Consider the following 6293-nt stretch of genomic DNA (forward strand, 5'->3'; position numbering starts at 1 on the left):
TGGGAATATAATTAGGGTTTTGCTTCAGATCCAGTGGGGGTCGACCCCCTAGTGACGTGGCAGCCCATTCGCTAAAAAAAAAAAAAAAAAAAAAAACAGTTTTTGTTTTGGGCCAATCATGCGTTGACACACACGACCTCTAGTGACCCCCATTGGGAGTCTTAAGTATTTTTCATATAATCATGAGCAATGCTACAGACTCACAGTGGGAGTCCGACCCCCAATGACGTGGCGCGGCCTCATTGGCTGAAAAAAAAAAAATTGTTTTTTTTGGCCCAATCAAGGCTCTACACACACGACCCCTAGCACCCCACTCGGGTCGGAGGCATTTTCCTATAATTATTGCTTAAATAGTTAATGGAGAATTATTTTTCTATTTCAAACGTTGAAATCAGAGGGATCCGAATGAAATCCTAACATGTTGGTAAGTAACTCGGTTGGTATTGACAGATGATGTAATCATTATTTAAGATTGCGTTTAAATTTTTAATTTGAAGAAAAAAATCTGTGAAGAATAATTTTTTTTGAATAGAATATAAGTTTTTTTTAAAAATATATATTTTACAAATCACTCTCTGAATTTAAATCTGAATACAATCTGAAATTACTATTCTGAATACAATGTAAAAGTTGCTACACGTGAACTATTGAGAAAAAAAATAAATAAAAAATAAAGGCAAGACGTTTATCCATTGTCTTGAGTCTTGCGTAATGGGTACGATTTTATTTTGTTTTATTTATTATTTATTTTTTGAAGTGATAGGTGAGCCAAATGAAGTAGCCAACTTTAGGGTTGGTTTGGAATGTTTTAAAAAAGTATACTTTTTGATTTATTGGCTTATATGGATTGGATTTGGATTAGGTTTGATGTGATGTGTTAGAAAGGTGATATGATTTAAATAAGATGATGTGACTTAAATAGGATAATGACTTTTTAACTTTTTGTATTATTTAATTTATGCCAAACCAACCCTTAGTACTGCTACCTTGGCATTCATGGCTTGTTTATATATTTATTTTTTGAAGTGATAGGTGAGCCAAATGAAGTATAGAACTTTAGTACTGCTACCTTGCCATTCAAGGCTTGTTTATTTATTTATTTTTTGAAGTGATAGGTGAGCCAAGTGAAGTATACAACTTTAGTATTGCTACCTTGGCGTTCAAGGCTTTTTTATTTTTTATTTTATTTTTTATCTTTAGTAATTTTTTTTTCTAAGAAAATTGTACTTCTTAGGTTCTTTTAAGCTAGATAGACCTAAAAAGTAATTTTTTTTTAAAAAATCACTAATTTTTTTTTTAAAATTTTAAAAAGAAGCCTTTTTAACTATTGCCAAACAGATTTAAGTATCGTTTGGGAAGTAATAGTTTTAGTTTAAAAATCAAAAAGTTATTAAAAAAACCAAAAGACCTATAACTTATATAAAAAATAGTCAAAGATTTCATTTTTTCTCTATTTTTTATACATCATTTTGTAAAAAATCAAAAAATTATTTTAAATATATAAATTTTTTTATTTTTTATTTTAACTAAAAAGTTAAAAAATTATTAAAATAACCTATTATCAAATGAGGCCTTATTCTTAGCCAAATGAAGCCATGGGCTTGGCCAACTACTGTTCTTATGGCCACCTACTATTCTTGGGGAAGTCCCATCCATAACCACCAGCCTTTTTCTCATTGAGAATTTTGATCATATGACTCTTAACATTTTCTCATACTAGCTTTGATAACTTTTAATGAATGAATGGGCATTTTTCATGTTTTTGTGACAGCATTGCATCAATCATCTCATTGAACAATCCTCCAAACTTGCAATGAATGTGCAAAAATTGAAATTTACTTTTTTGGGAAAATTACCACCAAATTTTTTTTCCCCTAAGATTCGTACTAGATAATAAATTAAATTCAAACTTTTTAGTTGTTTTAATTTAATTTCTAAACTTTTAAAATAGTATCAATTCTAAACTTTCGTTTGGGATGTAGATTGATTTTTTGACTTTTTAATTGGGGTGTTTGTGGATCGATTTTTGACGGTTTAGTTTGCGGTTTGGACTCACCGCATGTTTGTTGTTTGGAAAAAATTGAACCCACAACCGCCCGCAATGCGGGTTGCGGTTTGTGTGGATAGAGTTCACAGATGTGCGGGCGATTGCTAGCGGTTTGCGAATTAAGTTTTTTCCTTTAAAAATTTATTTATTTTTTCCCATTTTTTAAATATTTTTTGTAACGCCCTCAAAATAATACATATAAACCAATCATTCTTGATACACATAGACATAATTGAAATAAACATATATTCATCTATCAGAGTATTCATTACAAAAAGTATTACATGTTAACAACAAAAGTAAATGCCCAGTAGGCTTACAACTTTCCAAGTCAACACTTGGTCTCAACAAAAGAGAGTTCTAACTCTTAACACATTAAACCCTTGGCTTGGATTACATGTAACACAAAAGAAAATTACAAAAAATAAGCCTTCAGCATATAAACCTCAAAAGCTACATCCTTAGAGGTGGCATATCACTTGTACCTGAAAATGGTGTCCCATATAGGGTGAGCCAAAGCCCAGTAGAAATGTACTAAACCAAATATGAGAAATAACTAAAACATTAGCATTTGATAAATGTTTAACTCATATAAAGCAACATACATCTCTTTCATAACCAATTCATATTCACAACCACATTTCAGTCCCTTTTCGTTTCATTATCCAAATCAATTCATAGATATGGTTTATTGTTTATCCGAACAGCTCAAAATGAGACTACAACTCATACTACTAACACTTCAATCATAATCACTTTAAAATGAGACTAATAACTCATATTGTTAACACTTCAATCATCTACGTTATGCAAACGTAATTAAGATTTCGGGACTTTCACCCTGGATACTCTAGCCAACTTAATTATCAACGGAGTCCATCCCCTATTTTCTCCCAAATCATGGAGTATATCCCCTATCTCCTCCCAAATAAGATACATATACAATGTATTTAAACGCTTTATCATATACAATGATCAATCCAGGCACATATTCAATGTGTTAATTCAACAGTCATATTCAATGACATAACTCAGTTAATTAATTTTAATTCACCTAATCATCATGCAGTGTCTACAACAATCAAGACTATCCTCCACCGATAGCTCAAAGCAGTTATTTCTAAATAGATAAATAAATATACCAAACAGATAAGTTATCAACATTTTCATAGGTGAGTGATTAAACCATCCAACTGCACCATTCATTCGCATAACTTCCCAATTTCATAACTTTAAACTCAATTTCATATTTCCATAACTTTCCCAAATTAATTATTCAATTTCAATTAGGGCTTTAATCCCCCTATTCTCAAACATTGCCCCAAGGCCAATTTCACTCATATTACATAAACAACCCCAATTTCAAATCTTACACACATATAAGTCCAAACATGGAAAACCCCTATTTTCAATAATTCAAGTTTCAACCCTAACTTCCCAAAACTCCCATATTCTACCATATATACAAAATAACCAATGTTTATGTCAAAACTCATAAGAAGGAGTAGATCATTCCTACCTCAAATTTAGGAGCTCAAATGAGAAGGAGGAAAAAACTCAAAGTGCTCCAAAGCCCAACTTTTTCGGATCAACACGAAGCCCACACCAAGCCCTACCTTTTCTTCAAAGAGACTAGGGTAAAGACACCCAAGAACCAAGTGTATTTGTAGAGAGAAGACGTATGTAAAAAGAGAGTATGCCGGATCTAGGGTTTGAAGGAAGAAGAGAGTGAAAAAGTGTGCAAAAACACGCTGCTGCAAACTGGTATACTCGAGGCTTGCTCGAGCGAAGGAGTGGTCGCTCAAGCAACCAGACACAAAAGAACCTCGTTCGAACAAACAATGTGAAGCTTCAGGTCTGCAACCCAGAAGCACGCTCGAGCGCAAGAGTGCTCGCTTGAGCGAAGAAACTCAAAACATAGTCCTCGCTCGCTCGAGCGAAGAAACACAACCTTCAGGTCAAAAAGAGACGCAGACGCACGCTTAAGTGCAAGAGTGCTTGCTTGAGCCAAGAGAAACACCACTCAAAGCTTGCTCGAGCGAAGGAACTAAAACCTAAAGTTTGCTCAAGCGACAAAAGCCTCGCTCGAGTGAAGAAACCAAAATCTGGGCAGCAACTATTATTTCAAATCACATCCAACCTGTTTCAAACCTGCCCAACACATCCCAAAACTCAGATACAAAGAATTTAAAGGACGAAAACAAGATAAAGACAACAACAACCATGACGGAACCCAAGTCCGGAATACAATAAACAATGGAGAGAAAACCAAGATCACTATATTTTTGATTGCGGGAGATTTAACACTATCTTCCACTAAAATTAGATTACAGAAAATTAGAATGAAAATTACATAAAAACTACCATAGAAAAAAATAATAATCACATAACTAGATTTATAAAAAATTGAAAAAATTCTATTTTAAACAAGGCAATATGTGATATTATTATAATGTTATAATGTTAGAGTCTATAGCTTTTAGAATCAGATTAAAGTGAGTGAGAGAAGAGAAGATTAAGATTACATACATATAAAACTTACAAGAAAATCTGATGATCTAAATTTAAAAATAAATATATATGTATATATATATATATATTGTATACAGATGCGGGCAGGTGAGTGCAGGTGTAAGTAAAACCCGCGACCTGTGCCGCAATTCGTAAAATAGAAAAATCATAAACCGCTTCCGACCCTAACAATTCTATAAAACCGCCCAAATAGGCATAGGCGGTTCGAGTTGGGTAGTTTTCACCGATCGGATAATCCTATGCCCTGCCCTACTTTTTAGTTATTTTAACTTGGGGTTAAAAAGTCTCGTTTGAGATGGACTTTTTGACATTTTTTATTTTTGTGAGAGAAAAAATGAAATAATTATGATTTAAATATGATATTTTACCTTCTTAACTTTTTAATATATTTTGTCTATTCATAACTATTTTAACCCAAAAAATTTATGCCAACATAGCCTAAACAACCTTTTATATCTATTAGTTATGGCTAATTAAAAAAGAATTGACAATTTGATTACTTTCTATTTTATTTTATTTATTACTACTACCAGCTGCCTGACATTATTACAATTGTCCTCGTTCCCATCCATTGCCATCCATCCATCTCTTTTTCCCTTCCACCGCTACCTCTTCCATTCTTTGGATAATTGTCACCCCTTCTTCTTCCTTCCCCAATCCATAAGTCGTCATCCACCACCACTAACAAAAAAGGGTGTTTAGTGAGGCTTTTTTGAGTCAACTTATGACTTCTGTCGTTTAAAAAGTTATTTTGGATTGTTTGGTTAAACTTATTTTAAACAGTTTCTGATTCTAACAACTTATTTTAAGTTAAAAAACTAGTTCTGAGAAGTTGCTCACCCCTTACTTCTGATTATCAGTTTCTGCTGTGGACATGTTAATTCACGGTTATACTCTTAAATTTCTTTATTTTTTATTTTTTTAAAAATAGAAAAAAATCCAAATGGACTATAAAATATTATTATTATTATTTATGACAAATGTAAACAAATAGTGAATAATAAAAAATAAAAATTATTGAAAAAGCTACTTCACAGCTTATTTAACAAACACTACTCAGCAACTTAAATCTATAATCTAACAGTTATACCAAACAGATTAACAGCTTCTGATTAAAGTCATAATCTATAATATAATCTATAATCTGCTTTAACAGTTACATCAAACAGCACCAAAGTGGTCAAATTGTCTAATTTATTGGTGTTCTGTTAGTTATAAACAATAGGTCAAATTGTCTAATTTGTTAGTGTTCTATTAATAGGAGTGTAAAAATGACCTACGGTTTGTAGGCGGTCTGAAGTTCGCCTGCGGTCCGAGGTGGGCCCAAACCCAGCCCGAGCCCTTAGGCTTGGGCTTGGGTTTGGGTTTGGACCATCATTTTGAAAGCTTGGCCCGTGGCCGAGCTTATCGGCCCGCTTAAGGTTCACTCATAACCCGGCTCACTCGAGATCCAGTATTTTTTTTTAGTGAAAAATAATAAAATTTTGATAGAAAAAAAAATAATAATCAGGCCCGCCCAAGCCCAAGGCCCGAATACCCCTGGGTTTGGGCCTAATTTTTTGGCTCGTGATCCGGCCTTGCCTAGCCCAAATTTTAGCGAGAGCCCACGAGACCCGACATGGGCCGAGCTGAGCCAGATTTACACTCCTATCTGTTAATTATAAATAATAAATGGTTAAAAATTAATGATTTAAATTGAAACAATTAAAAAATT

The sequence above is a fragment of the Camellia sinensis genome, chromosome 9, assembly GCF_055761805.1.
Source record: "Camellia sinensis isolate YWXY chromosome 9, ASM5576180v1, whole genome shotgun sequence".
In the NCBI taxonomy this organism is placed as follows: Eukaryota; Viridiplantae; Streptophyta; class Magnoliopsida; order Ericales; family Theaceae; genus Camellia; species Camellia sinensis.